The sequence below is a fragment of the Anomalospiza imberbis genome, chromosome 3 (genome assembly GCF_031753505.1).
Source record: "Anomalospiza imberbis isolate Cuckoo-Finch-1a 21T00152 chromosome 3, ASM3175350v1, whole genome shotgun sequence".
NCBI classification, from domain to species: domain Eukaryota; kingdom Metazoa; phylum Chordata; class Aves; order Passeriformes; family Viduidae; genus Anomalospiza; species Anomalospiza imberbis.
Window position 1 is genome coordinate 72,465,245 of NC_089683.1, and position 26,301 is coordinate 72,491,545.

At 43.2% G+C, this 26,301-nt stretch overlaps 2 long non-coding RNA genes across 2 annotated transcripts in view; one reads left to right on the forward strand and one right to left on the reverse strand.

Moving 5' to 3' along the window:
• The window catches only part of LOC137471073 (uncharacterized), a 56,315-nt gene that overhangs the window by 12,486 nt on the left and 17,528 nt on the right, over positions 1-26,301 (reverse strand). The gene's annotated exons all lie outside the window — the stretch shown is intronic.
• LOC137469943 (uncharacterized) lies at positions 5,512-9,284 on the forward strand. The gene is made up of 3 exons (XR_010996813.1): positions 5,512-5,671; positions 6,863-6,912; positions 9,005-9,284. It is a non-coding gene; the product is annotated as an uncharacterized lncRNA (long non-coding RNA).

A 26,301-nucleotide genomic window follows, 5' to 3' on the forward strand; every position in this document is an offset into this window, starting at 1 on the left:
CAAACCCAGACGGAAGCAGAAGAGCAGCTTCGCCTGCTGGCAGCATGCTGTGGAGGCAGTTGTTCTTGTCCTGGCTGCTCAGACCACAATAAGTTAAAGTATGACCTGACAGCCTGTGCATTTACTGCCAGTGCTGCAAGATTGCATGGGCTGTAAACAGGCTGCAAACGTGCCAGTAAGTGTTCTTCTTGCTGGGCAAGGACAGACAGACCTTTTGTCTGGGTCTGTGCCTGCCCTCATGCTGTCACTGGAGACAACAGGAAGGATTTTGCTGGCATCAGTGGCTTTCAGCAGGTGTAAAAGCAGCCTCCTTCTGCAACGACAGGCTCCAAGAGCGATGGGTCAGACACCTGGACGTTGTATGTCCCAAACACCAGGAAGTAGCTGAGATATGGGGCCTCTGTGCCACTGTGACTGGAGAGATGAGAAGCTGGCTGCAAGACAGGACAGCAGGAGGTGTGCTCAGCTGGCTGAACATTGCCCTGCATGTGTATTTCTCACTTATCTCAAAGGTTTTATGACTCAGAAGTTTGTTTTCATGGGCTGCAAAAAGGGAAATTTGCATTATTTCTTGTTTGTGTACCACAGTGTGACTCCAGGAGCACAGATGCTCTTACAGCTCTTGATACCAACAGAGCAGAGATTAGTCTGGTCCAAACCATCACATTTTTACCAGGCATCAGGGGGTACCACTTCCCCCAGGAGCTGGCAGAAGTGAGCAGTTTAGTAACTGATGTTACATCTCTCATCAGAAAGTGCATGGAATTAGGGCAGCCATATATTTCCTCCAATCTGGCATTGAACTGAAGGCATAGAACAAGCGTAATTTCCACATCAGGCTGGAGACGTAATAGGAAAGCCATCTAACAGGTGAAAAATGAAATGGCCCCTGACACGGGCAGTTAATCCCTCCTGCCTGTCACAGCTTTCCCCACTGCTCCCTGAAGTCTCTGTGTAATATAAACTGTGCTCATTTCACAAGCTCACTGCAGGCTAAACAGCTGTTAATCGCCCTTGACTGCGCTGCTGTAATCATCTGCAGGCATTGGGCTCCTGCGAGGAATATCTCCACGCTGCTGCTGGAAGACAGCGCATGCTGCACTACCCAGACTGCTGGTACTCCAGGGTGGCCCGCAAAGTCTGATGCTGCAGAAGCACAGACCTCACTGTGGGCTGTAAAAGCTTGCTGGCAGTTTGGGTACCCCCCTGTGCTTTCATGACCTCAGCTGTGTCTGTGCACGTCACGATTGCAGCTCCTGGCAGGGCGGTGCATGTGCCTGGGACAACAAGGACTTGGCACTTGGAGGGGGACCAAGTTTTCATTCACATTTTGACGGTCCAGGCTGCTAGCAGGCCCTCGGTATTGGGTGAGGATGGAGCATCCCTGCCACTGCCATGGCCTAGCCTCACTGCCTGGGAGCTGATGCAGAGGGGTCCCGGCTGCAGGATGAGCCCTGTGTGTAGAGTATGCTGCACGGGGAGGCAGATGGGTAATAAGCACAGGTTGCTAGAGCGTGGTAGTAAAACTTTGTTCAATAGGTGCCTTGTTTGTTTCATGTTCCTAAAAGAACAGCCAGATCTTTGCTTTTGCTGTGCCTTCCCTTTGGGGTCCAGCATCACAGGCATGACTGGATGGTTCCCCAGTCCTGGAGAAGCCCTCCACTTTCTACATTGGACCACTCTCAGATGCACCTCAACACCACCAGTGATGTCTTTGCACAGTCCTAAAATAATTTAAATGGGTTTCATTAGCAAAAGAGGATCTGCTTTGAAATAGATGTTTTTTCTTTAACAGATGTTTCTCTTTGTGGTTACCCTATCTTAACACTCTAATCTTGATTTTTGTAGTATTTAACTGAAAACCAAGTGAGTTTCCTCTGCTCCTGTTTTCTCCCCCTGTATGCTATATTGCCTCCCCTGAATATCAACCTGCATTAAGTAAAGGCAATCTTTTCTTTTTAATACCTGATATCTTCAGTGTTTGCTGTTTTGATTGCATTAGCCCCTAGCTCACTGAATGCCTGCTGTATAAGCAAGGGGCTAGGAACTTTGTTAATTTTCAAAACAAAATGCATTTTTAGGCCTAGACCTGTATGACTGATGAGCAACACAGTGTTGTGACTGTGGACTAATTAGACCTTAACATTTAAAATAATTGAATCTGCATTAAGTGGTGCTTACACATTTTTTTCTGCCTACTCCTCAGTCACCATGAGGAAACATGGTGGAGCTTGATTAAAAGAAAAGGATTTCAAAATAATGCTCCTATACATGGGCACCCAAACTGAATTTGAAATGTTTAAATATGCGTGTCTGCTTTGCCTTCATGTTAATCAATCACAGAATTGAACTGGCCCATTTACTGTTAGCTAATCAATTGGGCAGCACAGCTTACAAGCTCTACGTCAAATATTGGGCAAGATAGCTGTCTGTCACATTTGAGAAATAGATTTAAGAGTTAATGATCTGTCCCTAGATATGTTATGAGCAAAAATTGGCCTAAATGTGTAAAATGAATTATTTACTGTGCACGATTCTCCCAGTTATTCTCTTTCAAAACACGGATACTTAAACACATGCCATTATCTCCACTTTTCTAGATTCATAGATCTTGAGGCCAAGGGGGTAATTAAGACCATCTAGGTTGACCTGTAGCTTAATGCAGGCTAAAAACTTCTGTTCTGATTATTTCTGCATGGAGACTGTAATTTTTTGCTCGAGCAACAGCACATCTTTTAAAAAGACAGCTAATTATGGTTTGAAAACATTATGTGTTACAGAATCCAGTACATCCCTTTAAGCTGTTTGGATAATTACCCTGGTTGCTAACATTTTTTTCTTGTTTCTAGTCTTTTAGCTTTCAGCCATGGAATCTTATTATGCCTTTACATCACCAGATTACAGATCCATCTGCCACCAGAAATGCCTTTCATAATGGTTTGTAAGTCAGGATCAAGTCACCTTTTGTCCTCTCTTGAATAAGCTAAAAGCACTAAGCTTTGTTCGTCTTCTACTATAAAGCCTGGTTGTCCCATCTTGGATAATTCTTGCAGCTTCCACCTGAACCTCTTCTGGTTTTAGTTTTTATTAGGCAGGCACAACATTTCCTTAGAATTGCCAAAACCCATAGCTGGCAATTCGCTGTCTGGGGGACTGCATTCAGCCTCATATAGCTCTGAACAAGTAATTCATTCAGAAAGGAGGGGGCATTGAGCACAGAGCTGAAACTTGCCTTGTTCTGGAGTGCAGGGATGGTGGCTTGCATGTCCCTATTACATTCACAGAAGCTAAAATCCAAATCAGTAACATAGAAAGCTTAGTAGTTTAAAAACCCAATTTCCTGATGTAAAAAAACATTTAAAAGCCAAATAATCCTGTAGAAACAATTTGAAATGCAAGACATCACAGTACTTTTGTTTCCCTGCAGCTCCAAATGAGTAAAGAAGAGGTAGAAAAGTTTGGAGAAGAAGTAGAAAAGTTCAGAGCAGGACAAGAAGAATGATCACAGATACAGTGAAAATACTTTCATTTATGGAGTGATTAAATGGACTAGACTTTGCCAGCTTGGAAAAAAGTTGATTGAGGAGGGAAGGTGGCAGAATGTAACTGAAAATGAGGCAGAGAAGGCAATGACTGAGTGCAATAATGAGGGAGGCATTGAATGAAAGGACAGAGTGAACAAAAAGAGGTGCTTCTTCTGCCCTCTCACACACTTTGATGTTTCCTGCCACACAGCCTGTGTGGCTGCTAAAAGTCTATATATATTCCAGAAGCAACCAGGCAAAGGAAGGGAAGAAAGATCCAGTAAAGGTCTCCAATGCCAGCCTTGGAGGACATGTGGGGTCTGGAGGAGTTGGAGAGGAGGTACAGGGAGGTGCTACTGGTGTTTGGGCTGCTCTGTTGTTTGTACTCCAGGCAAGCTGGCCGCTGCTGGAGGGTCACTTTGGAGGGCCTTTGATTGCACTCTTTCCAGCTGTTGTCATGGTCTTAAAATGGGCAATGTAATTGGGATTTTTATACAGTTGCTTACTGCATGCCCCAAAGCCACACAGCTCCCCAAGAGAAAAAATGTTGCATTGGTAAGAAAAACCAGACTGGCTTGAAACAGGCAAATGTAGCTGAATACAAATGCACACACACACAGAGGGAAAGGAGATAGTAAAGAATATAAATTAGAAGGATGGGAAACCAGAAAATATCTTAATGAAGTGACAAGACACCAAGAAAAAACCTATGGTAAGAAGGCCATTGGCAATACAAGAAAGATTTGGCTATGTCTGGTAATACAAAAAAAAATCCCAACAATGATTCTAGTCTATAAAAACATGTTTTTAATGTAGAAATGTCAAATAGTTTCAATATATCTTGTTGTTCCAAGTGTTTTTTTGAAAAGTCTGCATGAAGAATTCACAGAGGGTGAAGATGAAATCTGTTCCCTTCCAACAGTAACTTGGCATGATGCAGAGCTAATAAGCCGGCTGTTTTTAACCAGTAGGTCTGGATGCAGCAAGAACTTTAAAGAGCTGGATGAGGAGATGTGTGGGCTATTAAAGTTGGTAAATCATGGGAATGCTAGAAAGGCTTGCCTAGAGAAAAAGAAGATTTAGATATTGGTAATTATAGACATATCAGCCTGACATAGACAGTGAGCTGGAGCAAAATAGTGCAATCTCGTTAACAACAAGGCAAAAAAAAAATAATAACTACACTTAACAGTAATCAGTTTAGGCTTAAGGGAAACAAATTGTTCAATATCATCATGGCACCATATCTATTTGTTTGGTGGCAGAGTTTTTTGGAACACTTTATTAATATTTGTCTTAGGTATTTGATACTGTAATATATATTTTTAATTGACAATTATTCCAAATAAGAAGTCATATTAAAAATATGTTAACATACTAGGTCCAAAACCTGCTGTTGAGTTTAGGGCTACATTTAGTAGGGAACCCTTGGCTTTTTTGACCTGTGCTGTCTAACCCTTGGCTGTATGGATATCTTAAAAGCAAATCTACAAATCTTATTGAAGGCTGGGGAGAGAGGATAAAGAAGACACACCATTAAGACAAATTACTTCTTACAATGGGAGCCTGCAAATACTGTGTGCTTTAGTACAGCCAAAAATCAAGTTGTTCTTGTAGGGAGAACATGAGTAGGCTGCACTTCCAGAAAGGGGATGGTTCTTTGAGTAACAGCAACCCCAGAAGAGACTTGACCATAGCCTACATAGCTACACCAAGAACAGAAATCTGATCCTGGAGGGCTCCTTACCCTACAGCATCCAACAGTTTGAGCTGCAGCTACAAAGCTCCATTTTGAGCTAAGCTCCAGTCTTTTTAACACCAGGAGTTCCTAGCCATCTAACTGCTTCCTAAGATTTCTTGCAGACTCTTTGTTGCCATAGAAGCATATAAAGCTCTTTTATACAGGAGGTCATTCCAGAAAAGCAATTTTCACTTTATTCAGTAAATGGACTTAAAAAAATTTCCATATGCCTACTCTTTTTGTGCTCTTTTACAGACCTTCCAGAATTAGCCCATGGACACCTCAGGAGACCAAACTGGCCCATCAACCCTTGCACACAAACACATTTCCATAAGTCTCTGAAATGGACACAGTATTTCTGTGAGAGTTCCACTGGCCTTTTACAAAGGATTCCTCCACCTCACTGGTATTTTCTCATGTCAACTGCATAACCATACTGTTGCATGGGATGTTAAGCTGTATGTTCAGGATGATCCTCCTCATCCTTTTCAGTGTCCTGCTGTCCAGCTTTTATGTATCACTGTGTTCTTTCTTCCTACAGACACAATCTGGCTCCTACGTTATGAACTTCCTTGATTGCTCTGTATAAATGAGTTGCCTCCTTCACTACTTCATGCTCCCTTCTTTTTAGGCTCAACCAGAACATTATCATTGATGATTTTAATAACTTATTTCAGATAACAATATTAAACGCAGTTAGCTTGCAAACTGGTAGTAAGCAGAGATCTTTATTGCCCAGCCTAATTCCTCACCATCTACAAAGACTCTCTGACTTTGAAGGGAGATGGATTCAGATTTGACCAAGCAAATTATGTTAGGATTAGGATGGTAATTTTGTACTTAGCTTGTTTTTCCTGCTTGGACTGCTAGACAGCACTTCTGTCTCAGTTATTTCTATAACAGCAATAAGGGACAAAGCCAGGATTCAACTGAGTCAAAGAATGAAAGGCAGAAGAAATGTTCTTCAGTGGTGCAGGATTGTTTCTTTCTGCAGAAGCACACAAAGTGCCTGTTTGTTGTGTGTGCAATTGCCAAGCTGAGAAGTTATAGACAATATTGATTTGGGCTCCCAGCTCTTTGGAAGCAGGCACTGGGTGGAAGCCAAGAAGGCTGAAGTCTCAATGCGAAGCTGTTCGGGCTCAATGAGCCATTCTTTGAGAGAGAGGACCCTTCTTTTCAGGGTTTGCACCTGTGTGTGGTGTGTGTGTGTGCATAAGGAGTTAACAGGAGGCAGCATTGTCCAGACACCACAGCAGGGAAACCAAGGGAAGGATACTCCCCACTAGTTCATGGTTCCAAACTCTCTTGCTGGATTTGCAGGCAGTCTGTGTGAACTCTTTCCTAGCCTACATTTAGGTGCTCTCAAATGGAGATAATGGACATGATGCATAACATGTTAAGGGTGGTAGGAGTGGTCTAAATGAAAGCCAAAAATAAACAAGTACTAAGTTTCATTATGAAATTTCACAAATCCTTTTCATGAATTTTGAGGGATATTAGCTTCTCATATAGTTTCATGACTGTGTAAACCATGAACCTTCTTTCACCAGCCATGAGAAAAGTTAATCCAAATTGATATAGTTTTTATTTTTTTCAGGTAAGCCTTTCAAGATCGCACAATAATTGTTTGACAGTGACTTCACACAGGTAAGAAGAAATATAACTTTACCAGCCTTTCTGGGCAGAGTGTTTGGACTAGGTGTGGAAGGTGAAGTCTCCTTAATGAAAGTTTTCTGCAATTTGAAATGTTTCTGTCATGTTCTCTTTCTGATATGGGGAGCTTGCTGACAGAGAAGGCATTTCTCAATCACAAAACTGGTTGGAAAGTGTGAATTTGAATTATCTTTTCTGCTTTTCTAAACAATACCATTTCTACAACAACATTTACATGGCTTATGACTCTATCTGGTTTTTATGGCCTGTAAATGTGGAAAACGTGTGCCAAAGGGCAAAAGCATTCCCAGAGATCGATATAATACAAACAGCCCCGCACAGCCAACCTGCAAGAAAAATGTGATGGTTGACAAATTCTTTGCTCCCCACAGTACTCTGGGTTCTTGGCTAACCTCAAGCATACATCAGTTAAAGTCTATGTGGATGGCAGGATTTTGCTCACATCGGCATTGTCTGACCTCTCAATTTCTGCTGCATATCTGTGTCACCTCCTGATTGCTCTCTCTGTAAAATAGTCCTCCTTAAATTATTTAGATACATATTCTGTCTTCCCCTTGGCTGCTGTTCTAATTCTGGTGAGTGAAATGACCTCAATTAGAAATTCTTGCTAAAACATACAACATCACTGAGAGGGTTGCAGTTTGTCTTGTCCCTTCTTGCTTTTCTTAAAGGCCCATTTTGTATGTGTTTTCTTGTCTGCAAGTCATTAACTCCTGTCATTGCTTTCCCTTAAAACAAAACTAACTAGAAGATAATTATTCAGTTTGCAAAAAGGAATTTAAAAATGCCATAATTAAGGTTACAGTTTTCCTTTTTATATCCTTGAGGGGATAATATGTTCCCTAATTATATAATCATACAAAACCAAGCGCCATACACACATATGTGTGTGTTTTATATCAGCGGGGGGTTTTTTATTATTTCATTAGAAATGCTTCCAATTTGTGGCAGCAAAAGCAAGACTGGTGTGATGGCTGGTAATTTGTAACTCAGAGCCTTTTATTGTTGCTCACGTTACTGTACTAATTAAGACATACAGTATTGAATGTCTCTTAAAAACTCTCTTTTAGTATCACTTCCAAATATGCTTTGCATGTTATTCTTGTATCAAAGTCAGTAATACATTGGTTCCAAAAGTAGCTGTTTTTTTACAGAGAGAGTACTTCAATTTATCAATTCTTGCAAAAAAATTGTGTTTCACCCCAGCATCCTCTTACTTATGAATATTTTTTTGTAGAAATAATCTGGACCTTGATCTGAAATTTAATTCCGTAGCCCACCAAAAATTTTATCACCTTTTTACTTTTTAATTCACCTATCTGAAACTTCTGGTGCTTCCTCATTCTTTATTACCCATGAGAAAATCAGGACTGATAACGTTGTACTCTGACCTCTGCATGAGCCAGGAGTATCCTGGTATCCTTCAGGTCATGCTTTCCAAGGTCACCCCTGGCTGTCACATCTGTGTGATCTAAAGTTTACTGAAAATATGCTTCCATTTTTTACCTCATCTTTCCAAAAGAAAGGTACTTTGTGGAGAAAACCCACATCTATCTGATATGATTTGCCTTTCAAAAAACTCTCCTGACTCATGATTAATAAATAATTCTCTCAGAATGTACAGTTTATGGCCCAACTGTTTGATCCCTAATCTCCAATATTAACTGTGGATTAACTCATACTTGCCTGGTACTTTATGTCTCTATCCTACATGAGAAGCTCTTTTGCAGTCTTTCATTAATCTCAGTACTCTCTGGTTTGGACTCAGTATCCACACGTATCCTCCACAGGTTTGTTATTAACTAATTCAGGGACTAGGAAAACATCCAGTTGGCTTTTTATTTCTCCCAAGAGCTCTATTTATTGACCCATTATTTTTCTGCAGTTTTCATTCCTCCACTATGCTGATGACATTTCCTTTCTTTAATGATGACATTTCCTTTCTATAAATATTTATACACTTTCTTCTTGGTTGCATTTTCCCCTCTTTTTCTCATAATGTTCTAATGTTACTCATCTTTCTTCCTATAAACTGTGAAGATTGCTGTGCTGTTATGTTTTTCAGTACCCACAGTTAGACCATCGTTTCTTTACTGGAATCCTGGAAGTATGGCCAAATTCCACCATGATAGCATTTGTTGGATTTGGCAGATGAAAACCAAACAAGCCACATCCGGCAATGGATTCATATGTAGATAGATTGCAAAATCAATCTTATATTTACTTCAAATATTTACTGACGTCAAAAGACACCTTCCTTCTTCCTCCTGCCTTTCCCTCCTTCTTTTCCCCCTACATTTTTTCCCACTATACACCACCATATGCTGCATCCTGGATGGTGTCATGAGGCAACAGAATTCACAGAATTCACAGAATGACTAGGTTGGAAGAGGTCTTAAAGATCATAAAGTCCAACCCATCCCTAGCACCTCAACTTTTTTTTTTAAACACATCCAGGGATGGTGACTCTACCACCTCCCCAGGCAGACCATTCCAGAACTTTATCACCTTTTCTGTAAAAAACTTCTTCCCAATATCCAACCTATATTTCCCTTGATGCTTGAGACTGTGTCCTCTGGTTCTGTCAGTTGTTGCCTGGAGAATGAGACCAACCCCCACTTGACTACAACCACCTTTCAGGAAGGAAACGTCTCCTGGCATCTGATTCCAGTCACCCTCTGGCTCCTAACACCAAACACCTCTGGCACTCCTGTTGAAGCCTGCTGGATGAGCAAGAAGGACTGCTGTCTTCCCCTTGAGCCACTGATCAGGAGCAGGAAAAAGAGAGTAGACTGAGCACAGTGCAGGTTTTTTTCCTGCATCATCTGACATCTCAATCAAATTCTTACAAATACATAATTTAATAGGAAAAGAGGGTTGGTTAAAAAAAAGTGGTTGAGGCAAAATCCAGGAAAATGAAAAGTATTTGAAGAAAAAGGAGGAGAGCTCCACTTCAAACTCGGTCAAATGAACACGACCTTGCTCTATTTCGTAAAACACTGTTTCTGTTTTTTCATCATTTCTAGCAAATACACAGGAAGGGTGCTGACAGAAGAGATTTATTGTGGTAAATTATAGTCTGTAGTCAAAATAAGGGTAGCCTTTTTCACTGACTACAACCTTAGAAAGACCTTTGAGATTATATGAACCCAGCTGTCTGCAGCCTGTTGAATATAATAATCGAAGAGGTACCTGGTGGGTTTTTTAATCTGTGTGAATTTATTATGTAGAGACTCCACACCTGGTGGCTGTGTGCCACCAGGCCACTTTTTTTTAACCAGTACCCAGTATTTTGCTGTCCCTGCTGCCAGTTACTAGGGCTTGTAAATCTTCTCACTGGCAACAGCACTATCATTCAGTTTTGACCACCTGTGTGAGAGCAGAAGAGGCAAACTAAACCAGACTGCTTACACCTACTGCCACTTTTGGTTCATTTATCTTTTTATCACTTTGCTTAGCAATAGTGCTTTGAGACTCTGACTGTGGACTGAAACCCCACTGGGCTACATGCTGTGCAAGGAAAAAACAAAAAGGAAGCCCTTGCCCTGAATGATTGACTTTTTCAAGATAAAACCTACCCAGACAGCAGAATGAGATAAAGGAACAATACTCATCATAGCAATAGTGACGCACCAGGAATATAGGCAGGGGATGTGGGTCTCTGCAACATTGTCCCTGCCGAAGGATAATGATTGCTTTAGCCAGGGAAATGGATGTGTTAGACCAACAGAGATGTGAGATGATGAGGAACAGGGTAAGATTCTCGCTGGGCAATTTCATCATATTATGTAAAAGACGTGATTCAGAAAGAAAAGGCCGTGGAACTAAGTGGAGAGCCTTGGAGTCCCAAAGCATGAAGGAAGGACAGAGAAGACTTCCCAGCTGAAGGGACAGTAAAGAAATGCAGCAGCTACCTGCATTGAGAGTGATGGACCAGCCAAGATAAAGGATAAGGAGGAAGGTGGAATCTTGCAGTCTGATTTAGAACAGACTTGCCTGTAAATCCCTTGCCAAATCATGTCCCTAATGATATCTGAACAGCAAAAATATATAATTTCCATGTCCTCAATTCCTCTGTGTAAAGCAGAAAAGGCTATTCACAGGCAGGTAGAATAAGTAGATGTGCAGAGCAAGCAGCATCCCTGTCTGAGAGCTGTGACTGTTCAGGAAAGAGGAAAAGGAGGGATTAGAAGCTGCTCACACCTTCTCAGCTGCACAGTGAAGGAAGAAGGGAGCTGCAGGGAGAAGCCAAGAGCAGTGGCAGCAATTAAAAAAGGAAGCATGGGGAGGCCAGGAATGATGCTGAGGTCGCCAAATGCACATGGAAGAGGAAACGTGAGGAAAACAACTGAAATGCCAATAATACAATTGGCAAGAGAGATGATGAAATCCACCAAGAGATTAAGAACATCAGGACAAGGAGAGAGAGAAAAGCAAATAAATATAAAGATCATGCCAACACATCCCTCTGTGTGTGTAGACAGTAGCCCCTGGTTCCTGTGCTGCATCCAACAATACTGCTTCAATGTCTTCTCCAAAGAGGCTGGACAGAGCAGGTGGTGAACAAAGATGTTGGCCAGAAACCATGGGGCTGGTGCCCAGCAGAAGGATTGGTTCTGCTGGGATCTTCTTCCTCTGCACATCACCCACCTCTGCCCCAAAGTGCACACCTCAAACAGGCCATTTTCTAACCATCAGTACTTTTAAAACTCATCCTGTATTTTCTGCTCATGGCTTGTGACAGCGTCCTGTTTGTGTTTATATTCACTTTAGTTCGTTTCTCTGTTTCTTCATGTTTGGATTTACACCTCTGCTTTGGGGTGTGTGAGATGGGGAGAGCCTTTACATAATATATGGCAGGTGATGTTTATTAAAAAAGGAGGGTGAAAACAGAGAAGTGAATGATTTGGTACAGCAACTCAATAAGCTAAAACATATTTTACAAAAAAAACCACCAGCAATCGTGTAGTATAATATCACACACTGAGCAAAATTCGTGGCTATGCATAAGTTAGTGCAGTGCCTTGGCAGATAAAATGATTAATGAAATCTTCCCTTTCTGCTCACAGAAAAAACAGTTCCCACAGACTCCCTTAAATCACTTGTCATTGCCAAACTCCCATTTTCCTTTTGCATGAACTCAAAAGCCAGGGATGAAAAGGCATAGAGAAATTTTGCCAACCTCCAGCTTCATATTTTCTGGCATCAACATTTAATTATCTCTGCAGGCATGTGGCAGGCAAGTCTGTTGCCATACATTTTTTATACACAGAGTATGAAATTTTGTGTGGTGACTAGAAGGTACCTGATGTGGGATGAGGAGATTAATTGGCTTTAAAATGATTGTCTGTGTATCATCAAAAGTGTGTAGGGCACTTTACATACAAATTTAGAAAATCTAACTCACAGTGAAAATGAAACATCTCAATCTCCAGCTCTGCATTGATTTACATAGGCACCCAACTTAACCTGCCCATGCTGCTTTAGGGGACTTGGAAACCACTGGACTTGATCCAGTAAGTCCCATATGGATGTTTAGAGAAAATTGAGGTGCCCTTGGATAATGTGCCACAGCTGCAGCTGGTGACCTGGAGTGGTCCAGGTTTCCCAGGCACTTCTCCACCTGATAATGTCTTAAGAATTGGAGGACCTCTCTGGCAGCACCAGAGAAAATCTGGTCCCCAGGTGGTTTTGGGAGTCTCTCTGGGTGGCATTGATTTCCTGGTGAGGTCAGTGGTTTGAGATGCCCAAGTGTTCGAGGTGCCTGGGCCAAGTGACAGCCAGCAGATACTGAGCTGGACAATAGGGTGTTAATATTCCCTGGCACTGCTTTCCCTTCCAGGACACTTTGTTAACACCCAGAACAGTGGAGTGGTGGAGAGGACTGAAAAGTGAACTTAACATTCATTGTTTTCCCTCAGACAGGACTCAGCTGCAGCCTGGACAGCTGTTCTGTCTGCATTCTTGCTGGTTATATTATTCTAAGATGCTCATTATTTTAGGTGCTGAGTTCTTCAAACCCTGTCCTTCTTCACAGCTACCCTTTTAGCAGCTCTATGGATTGCCAATTGATTTTCTTTTACTTTTTACTGTATGTGAGAATAAAAATTGGAGTGTCAAAGAGTTCATTTCCATATTTACAAGACAGATGCATGCTGACAGAAGGAGTAGCTACACACATTGTCCAGTCTTCCTTGTGGACTTTCTACCCTTCTTTTTAGACCCTGCTCATAATCTCTGCACTGTCATGTCTTTCACCTGCTGAAAGGTGCCTTTTGGGAGGCTTGGTGTGTCTACCCAGATGAGCTGGCTGATGAGTGAGTCTGTTACCAGCACAAAGCAACACATGTAGTTATTGCGAATGCCACACAGAGACAAATAGTGTACTTTGGCAAAAAAATCCCCCCCAAAACCAAAAAGGGATTCTTTAGTATTTTTCAGTTTTGGGTTTTGATTTAAAAAAATTGTTGCTTTTAGTTTTGGGATTTGATTAAAAAAAATCATTCTGCTTTATTTGAATGCTCCCCCACTGTTAGTCTTTTTTATTTATTTATTTATTTTCATTCTCCCTTTGGAGGGAGTAAGTGTGAAGGAAAAGATGTAAAAATGTAAAATGATGGATTTTTCCCTCATGGAACAAACCAGAGATGAATATTTTTAGCCATTTTCCCTAACTCACATGGCTCTTTGCATCAGCAAAGAGTGTAAAAACACTTAACAAGCTCTTGCCTAGGAAAATAGAGAGCAGCAAGCCCAAACTTTCCAGTTTGGTGGGCTATGATGTCATTCTGTTGTCAGGGTGGGCTGGATGCCAGACCCATTTCTCTTATATCTGTCTGGATTTCCTGCCCATGCACCATGCAGTCTAGTGCTCTCAATCCCAACCCCTCATTAGTGCATTGGACAGCACAGGTCTTGGCTGCTGCTTGGGGACAGTGAGCAGTCCCCAACCCCGGCAATCTAAGAGCAGATTATACAAACATCTGTCAGAAGCGCTGCAGGTTTAGTGTATGGTGAGGCTTGATGGCTCCAGGGTCCCTCCAACCATATGATTGTTGATGCTGCCCATGATGTTCTTGTCATTCCTGGGGAGCTCCCAGGAGGTGGCCATCACCAGGGCAGTACTGCTGCCTGATCTCCACCACCCTTTTTCTGAGAAATGCCTTCAGAGCAGGCACACAGAAATGCACTGTCTGCTGCAGCTGCCCTGAGGCCTGCTGGGAAAACTCCTTCTTGGCCGCTCCCAAGAGAAAAGGTACCGGGGCAGGCTGTGGAGCAGGTAAACAGTCCTGGCAGTCTGCATTTGCTCCATATATGAGCTGAGGTTGGTATTCCAGATGCGGATGCCTCAGGACCTCTCCAGGTGACACACTAATGTGCAGGTAAAAGTATTGCAGAAAAATATGAGTGGAAAAGACCCACAACAGTGAGACATTTGGAGGAAGACCAGCTGGTGGACCTTGAGATTTTCATCCTGTTACTCTAAGGAGCTGAAGAGGTAGTGAGAAAGATGCTCAAGAGGCTGGAGGAGACAAGACAGATGGCACAAAATTGGTGTGGGAAGCAGCATCCCAGAGTGCTTCTGGAAAAGCAGCAAGGGAAAGCACTGAGGAGGAATGGAGCAGAGGTACAGGGAAAGGCAGAGCTGATGGGAGCACGAGGAACTTTGGGATGTGATATAGGAAAGAAAGAAAGGTCGTGCACAAGGACCAGGCCTAGAGAGGACAAGGAAAGATTGAAAAGCTAGGAAAGGAGGTTATCCATTATACTGGTTTATACATGTGATGGTTCAGGGAAAGATTATGGTTACCCTTGAAATGAGGGTGAAATGACAGTAATAGCCCAGCAAGTGTGTGGCCCAGTATGAAATCACAAGCTGTGTCTGGCTTTTAATCACTCAGAGACACATCTGGCTAGGATTAGTATGCTCATGACCACAGCAGTTCCATTAGTTGTGCTGTCAGGGTGGGTGAGAGAGTGGGCTGGCAGTGGCTGGAATTCAGGGAGATCAGGGATAGAGATTGAAAAGAGTAACTTGAAGCGGGGTCCTCCCTCAAACCCCCCAAGAAGTTCTTTGGAGGACCTCTCTGCTTTGCATGGACCACAGGGGTAGGCCAGGGGGACTCACCTCCTGCCTCCAGCATCCTCTGCCAGCAACACAGTCCCTAGCAGTGGGGAGGGCAGGCAGGTGGGATGCCCCAGAGCTCCCTTTGCCATCCCTTGGTCATTGCTGCCCTTGCCCCATCAGCACAAGTGACTGAAACTTGGTCCCCTCACAGTTTTATTCAGCCATGTGGTTTGCAGAGAAAGGGCAACACAAGTGTCATCGGCAGGTCTGTTGACCTCAGCTTGGTCCAAGCAGTACTCAAACTTCCAGGGTGTTAGGTGAGTGCTGTGATAGTTGTTAAATGCTTCCCATGTGCTATTCATGTTCATATTATTCTTCTGACCGGTGATACCTTTTTTCCACTGAAATGGTATCCCCTTGTTGGCAGGCTTTGGGTCAGCAAGGAGACCTGGCCTGATCCAGTTAATTCTGTAGTTGCCATCTAACTGCTGACAGAAAGCTTTTGGGAAGCTTCCTAAGCAGCCTAATGATTTTACATTGTGTACACCTAGAGAAGCACTCAGCCTTTCCAGCTCTTTTGGTGCACTAACATGTCATGTAATTAAACCATTCAGCTGAGATTAGAGGAAAGCTGTAGGGACAGGCAGTGGGGAGTTGGCTAGTCACAACTCTGTCTTCCTGACGCCTGCATTGCCAGGGTCACAGAAACAGGGGGAGTGGAGCATGAAATGAGTACATTGCTGGGAGTTTATTAAGAAACCAAATTGATATTAAGCTAATAGGCAGAGTAAGATTTTGCTCCAAAGTCCAGCTGTTGCAATGTCACCCTCATATTCTTATAAAGCAATGTCACCCTCATATTCACCTCTAAGATCTTGAAGGACGTCTTTGTCTGAGCTCAATAAATTTCAGTGTAAAGAGATGGCAATTTCTATTCCATGACAGAAGCTCCCCTGTGCCTTGTTATTAATTGTTTTTGAAAGCTGAAGTTAAGTAAGCAAAATTGCTATTGTTCTTCCCCTAATCTTCCAGCCAAGTGAGGGAGCATTTATACAGATATTGCTCAGAGTACTTGAGAAAATATTTGTTTGTGGTTTTAAGTAAATTTCCAGTGGAGCCCCCCATGGGTTATTTCATAGCTTAGGAAACTCAGTTATGGTAGTGAAGGACAGCCTTCTGCAACCCTCCCAGCTGCTGGGTGGCTTATGCTCCTGTGAGTAACTCGCAGAAGATTCAAGGGACTACTCTTGCAAGTACAACTAAAATTGCTCACAGGTTTCAGAATTTACCCTGGAAAGCATGGTAGAGAAAACTCAGAGAGTGGACTGGTTTCTCATGCTCCAAACAGGAGAAATTGTATTTCTTTTGTTCTGTCATTCCTTCATTTCCTTCCTTCCTTCCTTCCTTCCTTCCTTCCTTCCTTCCTTCCTTCCTTCCTTCCTGCCTGCCTGCCTGCCTGCCTGCCTTCCTGCCTGCCTTCCTGCCTGCCTTCCTGCCTTCCTTTCCTGCCTTCCTTTCCTGCCTTCCTTTCCTGCCTTCCTGCCTTCCTTTCCTGCCTTCCTTTCCTGCCTTCCTGCCTTCCTGCCTGCCTTCCTGCCTTCCCTTTCTGCCTTCCCATCCTTCCTTTGCTTTCTGCCTTCCCATCCTTCCTGGCTTGCTTCTCTTCCCTCTCTTCCTTCTCCCTGTTCTCCAATACAGATAATTGGAAAACTCATTCTGGAATTCCTTTGTCCCTGCAGAAGACACTGAATAGTGATTCCGAAATAGTCCAGCCTTTCTTTTAAGCCATAATTCATCATCCTAAATTGTTGCTCCTCACTGCAACCCTGAACAAAATGTCAGATGCAGCATAAAGAAAAGAAATCAATCAAATGATAAAGGGACAAAAGGAAATGCAGCAAACCCTGAGGATATCTGCAAAGAGAAATAATTTAATCCAAAAAGGCTTCTCAGCTCTCATACAGGAGATCTGACTTGTGCCATGTGTGTCACCCTGTCTTAGGGGAAAGCAAGGCTGGTCTTATCTCAAGGCATGCTGTGCTGTAGAGCAACTTACTGTGGGGAATAAAACGGAGACATGGAAAGACAGTAGAAAACAATTTTATCTACCACCTGTACTTTCACAAGCACAACTGCAGCGAGTAGCCAGGCTTGGCTCTGTCGAGGCCTTCTCCACCCCGTGTCAGACTCCCACCTGACTGTGGCTTTCTCAGCTGACACAAAGAGCTGTCACTGACTGAGCCTGCTGGCCCTGCCCCAATCCCTGTGAAATATTGTAGCAGCCATGGAAAAGCTGTGAGACCCAGACAGTACAGTGGGATGGGATCTGCTGGGTGTGGTGGTAGTGCCTTCAGGTCCCTGAGATCTGTACCCAGTGCTAAACTCTTCGTGCCTCTGAACATACATGTTGCCTTGCAGTGATATACACGCCAACCTGATGTCACATTAACACGGAGTTTGAAAATGCCTTTAACTAGAAGGAATCCAAAGAGAGAGTTTTGTGGCATCGTAACCTGTAGTTTATCTCTGGCAGTGGTCACCTGGAAGCAGCTTCCTTCTGTAACCTGTGAAGTGCCACCAGCTTCAGGTCTAGGAGCAGACAGAATCCAATCCTGTCCAGACAGGATTGCAAAAGTAGGCAGGTAGAAAGCCAGCTAGGCAACAAAGGATCCTGAGGGCTGAAATAATTGAATTAATATGTACTAGTCTTTCTGCCTCCATTGAGGCCAATGGGGGCTCTTACTATGATCTTCATGGGAAACAGGATCAGGCTCACTTTGGGGAAGAGAAGATCAAAAGTGGGGACAAATGCTTGTACATATGATTGTGCCATGATTTGAATCTTGTTTGTTTTCCTGTGTTATCCATGCAAGGATGTTGGAGAAATTAGATTAAAAAAGATTTTAAGTTCCTCCTGTCAAGAGAAAAAGAATGGAGAAAGCCATGGGGTTAGTAAATGCAATTATTAGCCATTCATTCCCCTTATCCCCTTAGGCTTGTGGCATTCCCATTAGAGTTGTCCTTTATACACACTGATTTAAGTTAGCCTGGATGCTACAAATAATGCCAGGGGAAAAAGAAAAAAAAAAAAATAAACCTTTCAAAGCCTTTCAGAAACTTGCTCTGCTGTGAGAAAGAAAGGTTAAGTCCTTGATCCAGCAAGGTATTTTAATACATGCCTTTTGATTTACACTGGAGAATTCTGCTGAAGAGGGGTCTTTGGCTTGTGCCTCAGCAACACACGTGCTTTGCTTTTGGCATGTGTAGTGCTGTGACTTTCATGAGGAAACTCACATGCTTGGCTGGCTCAGGGCTGAGGGAGAGTCTTCAGGAGAAGAAGCATTGCAGCATGGCCAGGGTTAGAGGAAAAACTGTCCCAGATCCATGTCTCTGTCCCAGTCATCATCTCTCTCTCAACTGTTTTACTCTGTTCAACTGTTTGTAGCTTTGGGATAGACCACAGTAGTAAGAGAGATTCTTAGGAAAAAAACCCAAACTTTTACTCAACGTTTTGGCCTTTGCAGTTCTATCCTTTGCCAGACATGGAAAAGAAAAGATGTAGCCAAAATTTTAGCGTGTGGAAGAAGAGAATACTATGAGTTTGGTTTTAATCAGGGAGAGGAGTTTTGGAAAGCAGAGAGGAAACAACAATTTGGGTCTAATTCTGCTGCCTCTGTCAAAATACCATCCCTCACCCCTCCACATGAGATCATTAGTGTGGCTTTTCTCCAAGCTGATAGCAGAAGTGCTTGGCTTGTGCGCCTTGCTCACATGCTCAGATAAACCTCTTGCCAGTTTTGGGGCTAAAAGGGAATTTCTCTCCCAGGTCAGCTGTAGTGACTAAGTTTCCCCCTCCTCTGCAGAGAGAGGTACAGTTTGCTCCCCCAGACCACTTAGGATGGTGTGTCAGACCTCCTCCCAGGGCCTTCTGTGGGATTAGCTTTCTGTGGGAATAGGCTTCTACAGGAATAAATTTTGGTCTTTTACTACAAGACTTGAACTTATAGTGGCACACTGGGAAGTATTGTAGGGTGGAGTAGACTGTTCCTCTGCCCCAGGTCTCATCCTACATGGCCTCCAATGCTGGAGTTTGGGCTCAGCAGTCCCAACATGGTCCTTTCCCAGCCCATGCCCTCTAAAATCCAGCTACTGTGTGCACTGTGGGGAAGGAAACCCATTGCAAGTAGTAGCTGCTGGCAAATAAATTTTATCACAGTAAGGGAGTGAGGTGAATACCTACACAGGGCGTGTTTTGTCAATTCATTTTGACCTGGAATATCTTCTGTCTCTCTGTCAATGCACGACCTCCCTGCTACTTTCAAAGCAGAGCAAAGCCTCTGTGCCAGGCATGCCACTAAATCTTTGCTGGGAGCTCAGCAGCCCAGGCAGCTTGAGCAAAGCGCACAGAGAAAGATTTGAGCATACTGGGGTGTAGGAATGCTGGGGAAAGGATGATGGAGTTGTCTGGGATTCCAGCTTCTTGGGCCTGACTCAAGGCTTTACACTTTGTTTATGCAATAGTAATCCCAAGCACTTCACGTGATAGATCCCTTGGTGATACACTTCGGGGGGGTTTACACTGATTTACACTGCTTGAGGCTTTGGCCTCTATTTTCCAAAGAATTTTCCAAAATTTTCTAATGAAAAATACCAGAGTGGTCGGATCAGCGCAGGGTTAGGTTACCTCAGTGAGCGGGCTGGAGAATGCAGGGAGCCCCTCTCTCTCCCCAGTGTCCCCCAGGGAAGCCCTGGGTGAAATCCCTTCCAGCCTGCTAAGAGGTGCAGGATGAGGTCTGTAGGCACTCGTACTCCTGGGGTTTATCTGCTGGCTCTCACACCCTGTGGAAGACTGTCGGTAATGCAAGCAGCTCCCACTTTCAAAAGCTGTGGGGCACCCCGTGGAAGGCAAAGAATTTAAAAGTCACAACACTGATTAACTCCTTCAGGCCCAAAGAGCGCCCCAAAAATATCCGTCTCCCATTGTCTCCATTCAGCTCTGGGAGTGGCAAAAATGAGATGACAGTGCAATCGGGCCTGCAAGATCCCATTTCCCAAGTCAGATGAAACAACAGTAGAATCCAGACTGATTCTCCATGTTGCTGCTGCTGTACAGCTCAGAAACAGGCACTGCTTTTGCCAGTACCTGCTGAGGGGAGTCATTTGGCAGGAGGCAGGAAAAAGAGGTCAGGATATCCCCTCTGCTCTGCTGGTCAGTAGGTCAGCCATGGGATCCAGCTTGCCCCGGATCCCGTTTCCAGCAGTGGCACTAGTTGGATGTCACATGTGTGATCCTCATCACCCTCTGTTTCCTTGTCCAGAGCTTCCCTGCAAGGCACTGTGTTCCTTTGAGTAAGGAACAGCACAAATGTATGTAGCATCTGAACATTTCTATCCAGGTAGGAGGAATTTGCTTGTGCTGAGTTTATGGATCAGTGGAGAAAGGGTGTAGGAGGAGAAAAGGGATGATGAGAACTAAGTGTGCAATCTAAACCAGAGTGTTTGTCAGGATTTTGAAGTCTGTGTAAACCATATTATTAATATTTAAACAAGGCTTGCATTTAATTTTTTTCCTTTCTTTTTTTCCCTCTCTCCTGCCTTCCTGTTACAGGATTGCAAAACTCACTTCCAAAGAGGCATATTTTTTTGCTGTTACTAATAGCAGCAGAAGTGATTTATATGCACATTGGGAGAATAAGTGCATCTGAAAAGAAAAAAAATTCCATCCTTTCTTCCACCTGTATCCAAACTTACTCTCTTTTCTTCATCCTTCCCTCAGGGCTCAAACATACAATGAACTTAGTGTGGTTTCTGGAGCTGCACTGGTAACTTGATAGTGTGTCCAGGCCCAAGAAGAGCCCAGCTTTGCCGTGTTGAAAGCAAAAGTTCCCCCTTTTAGTTTCAGGAGCTGGGAAAGGCTGAGATGTTAAGAATATTGTCTGCCTACAGGCAGTGAGGTTTCCTCTGAAATTCCCTGCTCTGGTTAGAATTTGCGTTGCAGATTTTCACCTGGAATTAATTTTAATGATTCCATCATGCGAGCTCTGCCAAAGCAAGTTTATAATGGGAACATTGTCTTCACTTTAATGGGAGCAATGAGAGGGCAATATCAATGCCTGTGAATATTTAAGCTTGTTTGGGCTATTTTTGGTATTGGAAATCTGAAGGTCTTCCTGAGGGGCCCTAGCCCAACATCAGGCTGAAGCGTGCTGGCAGAGCTGTGGGAGGCACCTGTCCCTGTGACAGAGCTGCTGGAGAGGGAGGCACAGACTGTGGCCAGACCAGCCCTGCAGTTGGTAGTCTTGCCTGAATGCTTTTCTGTGCAAGTAGTTCGCTACCAGTATAGAAGAGCTCAGCACCAGCACTGTGTTTACACTGTGGAAGAAGGGACAGACTTAACTGAAAAAGGCTTTCTAAGGTGAAACAAGTGGCTGTGGAAGGGTTTTGTCAGGTTGCAACAGATGAAGTTGACAGCAAATTCTGTACCTGATTTTGGTGGGAGGGTTTTCTCTGTGAGATTGGCAAAGGTATTTTAATGAGTATCATTAGAATTGGATAACAGTGCACTTCCATGTAGGGTTGCCTGACTCTCTTGCTGTGCTTTCAAGCTGAACATATGTTTTCAATTATTAACATGATTAATGGGAGTGAGATGACTTGAATCCCAATGAGCTCTATCTTGCCATCACGTGCAAACCTCTTGGTTATGAGTATGTTTACACAGTGTGGAAGTGCATTATTTCCTTCACCAGGAGTGGTCTTTGGAGGTCCAGGTGTCTAACTCTAAACAAATTTAGAGATCCACAATCAGAGCCCCTTGCTGTATTCAAGTTCCTAGGCCCCTGTGTCTCCAGGAGTACCATACTCCTGGAGAGTGGAGTATGGAAAGTGCTGTGCAGGAGTCAATTCATATTGTGCTGCCCCAGCTTGGCCTGGGTTTTGGTCCCATGTCTGAGAAGGTTTGGGAAATATGAAACCACCTTCTCTCCATCATCACCTGGAACAACCTCCAGGACACACAAATCTCCGATTCAGCTGAGACTCTCCCACTAATTTGCTGTCGCCCTGATTTCTTAGGATTTTCTAAAGCCTTCTGAGTTTACATTCTTGTAGAGAACTTTCTCACGCAACTTTCTGTAAAAAACCTATTGTTTTGCATTCTTTCATAGAGGCGGAGAAATTTGATAGACTGGTAGTTTGTCCAGAGTCGTTGGAGAGGTGGCATGTTCACCCTCCAATCCACTGGCACTTTTTGAGAACTATAAATGACTGGAGTCAGAAGAAATAAATTAATCTCTTCATGGTGACCAAAGCTGTGGTGCATCATTTTTCCTTGTGTCCTCTGGTGACAATTTGTGTGGGTTCTAAACCTCCCTTTCCATTCTTAGCAAATTTTGCTAAGTTGTGCATAACTTTTCGCCCTGCTGTATGCTTTCGGGAAGGGAGCAAAGTTGAGGATCTAGAACAAGAAAACCAGACATTGAATATTCGTGTAATGTTTAATTTTTCTCCAGCTGCTAGACCCAAAGATCATCACTATACTTGGACCTTTCCCCCCACCCCCCCATCAGTTAAGTCTTGGTCTAATTCCTTCTGACAGAAGTATATATCGCTCACCCAAAATTTGAAACAATGTATCTGCAAATGAGTTGTTCAGCACCTTAAAAAACAGAGGTCAAAGCAGAATTGTACAGAATGAGTGCATTCTGTACAATATAGATCAAATATAGAAATGAATAGAGGAACACCCTCCTTCAGATCAACAGAAACAAAGCAGTGCCATGGGCACTGGAACCAATGAAATCAGATTTCCCATTGTTTTGGGTCTGGTTGTTGAATGAAAGTTCCCATTTAATTTTCCTCAGATTTCTAGACTTTCAAATTTGCTGTCTCTTGCAGATTCTGTGGGTTAAACTGAGGGTAAGTTCATACCACATCCTTTGCCTCAGTCACAACTCAGACTGAGGCTTTCTCCTGTGTCTCAATGCACAGTTCTGTTGATTCTGTAAGAAACTAGCCATTTCCAGGTAATCTTGGAGCTGCCAGAAAAGTTTGAGATTGCAAGGAGAGCAAGCAGGTGGAAGGAGAATGAATTCTCAATTAATTTTTTATACTTGGGAAATGTGACTAAAACTGCTATACAGTGAAGCGCAGATGGCTTTGACAGTACCAGCAGAGTGTGCATGTGTGTATGCAGATAGACATAAGTATGAGTTAGCATCAAGGAGCTGTGTGACTAAATCTTCTTTTTAGTTTTGAAATATTCTATATATGTGTAAATATGTATGTATACACGTAGGCAAAAATGATATCTTCCTGTCTGTCTCTACACATATATGTGTGGATTTTTCTGTCTAAGGATTCTATATATATTTAGAAAGAGTGGACAGCATTGTTGAATAGGCTGATATATGATTATTTGTCTTACTTCACTTTAGTCATATTCTTATTCTTTTCAGATTTACCAAATCAAACAAGCAGGTTGCATATCTGGGCTCTCGAATTTAGCCACAGAATGGTGTTGGGGGGGATATGTGGGGGGTGTGTGTGTTAGTTTATGTGAGTATTTGTGTGCAGTAGGTGATGTACAGATACACAAAGGTTGCATTCACTTAGAAGAGAGACAGCTACATATCACAAAAGCAGTAAGGCCACCCCAAACAATGCTATCAGATGGTCCCTAGTCACCTGTTAATGCTCCATCTTTCTGAGAGGAATTTTACTGCTAGCAGGCGTGAAAATTCATGTCACAGGAATAATCTGCAAATGGTTATGGGTCATATTTCCCTGTGTAAGTCTAACTGGGATCTATATGAATAAAAACTTGACTAGTTACAAACTATGAGTTCTCAGACTGTAAAAGCTTACAATGATCTGCACTCAAGTGCTGATTTGTTTGGGTGAGCTGCCATGACAGAGAGGAACATTACCAGTTAACTAATGGCATGCTAGTAGAAATTATGGACTCAAGACCATCACTGCTAGGCGTGTACAATCACACAGAAGTTGCTGTCAAACAGCAACAATTTTCAGCAATTGCCAAGCACAGGGTGAGGCAGCAGTGCTCCATATTCCATTACCCATTCTCCCAGACATCCACTTTTGCTGAGGAAGGGATTTTCAAAACAGAACCTATATTTAAGGTCAATTGAAGTCTGAAGAGATTCCAATTTCTTTTAAAGTTGCCATTATTCAGTGTAATGCATCACTATGAGCATCTGGAAAAGGCAAGTCAGGGGAGGGAGCTGCTCTTATGCTGGGAGCTTGAGCAGGTGTCTGGAAGCAAAGCAGCTGATTTTTGGTTGGGATAAAGCAAGCCCAAACTGCAACCTTAAATGAAAGCAAACTGCAGCTTGTGAGAGAGCGCGTACCAGACTGTGAGCCACTTTCTGCATGACACTTCATCAGCATCAACTAGGCTAAAGAGATTACTTATTGCAGATGATGGGATTTCAAATGGGAAAGAGAAACTGCTTTAGCAAAGGGTGTTGATGCACACTCTTATGGCTACCAGGCTAGGTCCCAAAAGACCTCTTTGTTTCCTGCATCCTCGGCTGCCTCCACTTGGGAGAAAGCCATGTGTATGCTATAGCAGTACCTGATAAAGAGGACTCACTCCTTTATACATCTTCTTTTTCTATATGTTGCATGAAGTAAATAACACACAACAGCCTGAGTTTTAATAACAAATGTTCATCATCTGGGAAATTCCTACAATTAAAGATGAGTGGGAGTCCATGGTGCAGCAGTGTTAGCTAGCACCTAAACAGGTTGCAGGGTTTGTTGCCCTGTTTCAGTACCATTTTTTGCTGGCAAACTTTCAAAAGCCAAAACTTCGTATTTCATTCTCAGCAGCAGAATAATCAGTCAGTTGGGCTCTTATGTGACCCTGCTAGAACCTCAGTTCTTGAAATATCTAAAGGGGATGGAGAAAGGGGGATTTCCAAAGATGGGTCTGGGAACTCATCTTCCAGGCCAGGGCACAGTATGCAGTGGTGTGGGCACTGCTGCGACCCCAAGTCATCCTACTAAGGACCTGGTGCCCAGAGATGTGGGCTGTGATCTATGTGGGGGTGAGGAAGGATTATCCCACCCCTCCTTTGCCAACACTTTGGGTGGGCTGGCAGCCCCTGCCAAATAGCTGAGGGAGAGCTGTGGGAGCACAGCAGCAGCTTTGCCCAAGCCTGCCTTCCCTGTGCTTCAGTCACAGCCCTAACTCCCTTCCAGAGTGAATTGAGATAAACTGAATTAGGGGCTCTCTATTTCTGAATGAGAGCGTTTAATCTGCTGCTGATTATATGTCATCACCTAATCCCCTTCCAAAGATAAATCAACTTAATTTTTCTGGATGTCCCCATATCAATAAGCCCTGAACATGACTATCAACCATGCGTAAGGTGGCTAGAGAGATAACCAAGTTTAAGGACATCTAGAGCAAGTGATGTTTGGAGGCAGATATGAGGCATGGCAATAACCTATTTCTCTACAATCCTGTGAAGATTTTCCTGCGAAAACCTTTGTGTCCATGTCAGCAGAGGCATTTGGTGGCCTCAGTAGAGGAGTGAGAGCCAGAAGCCTGCGGGTGCTGGTGTTGGCTCATGCTCAACTCCATCACTTCACACGCCCAGAGCACATTCCTGCAGCTGAAGGCAGCACCATGAACAAACCCACATTCTTCTGCCCACATTGTCTCCAGCTGCAGTAAATTTTAAGGAAAATCAGACCTTGTTTAACAAGGAAAGTTTACTTTTTTTGCTTCTTCTTGCAGGTTTCAATTTGTAAATAGTACTTAAACCTCTGTTTTAGAGTATTTTAGCACGATGACATGGCAGACTGTCAGTACAGTGCAGTACTTTGATGAATGCCAGAAGAGACATAGTGATCTGGAAGCATACCAAGACCTGAAATTCAGTTCTGAAAGTACTGTGCAAATTTGCCTAAAATGTAGATGTATATCGGTAATGTTATAAAACGGAGAATCTTAGATTATTTTCTTGAGATAGGATGACACTGAGAATACAGTGTTTGCTACTGCTGTGCTGCAAATAATGGGGTTCAAACCCAGCCAACTCAGACAGAAGAATCTTCACTGCAGACTGTTAGAAGGCTGGTAAGAACAATGACAGTTTTGCTGTTGGAAACTACATCTAGAACATCACAGCAGGGGACCCGAGTCATATTTTAAGTACTTTTGAATTAAATGTTTGTTTGAGAGAGCTATTTGAATGCCACCCCCTGAAAAGTCAGTAACTGCTCATACAGAACAGAACAGGGAAGCATTTGGCAAAGAACTCTGT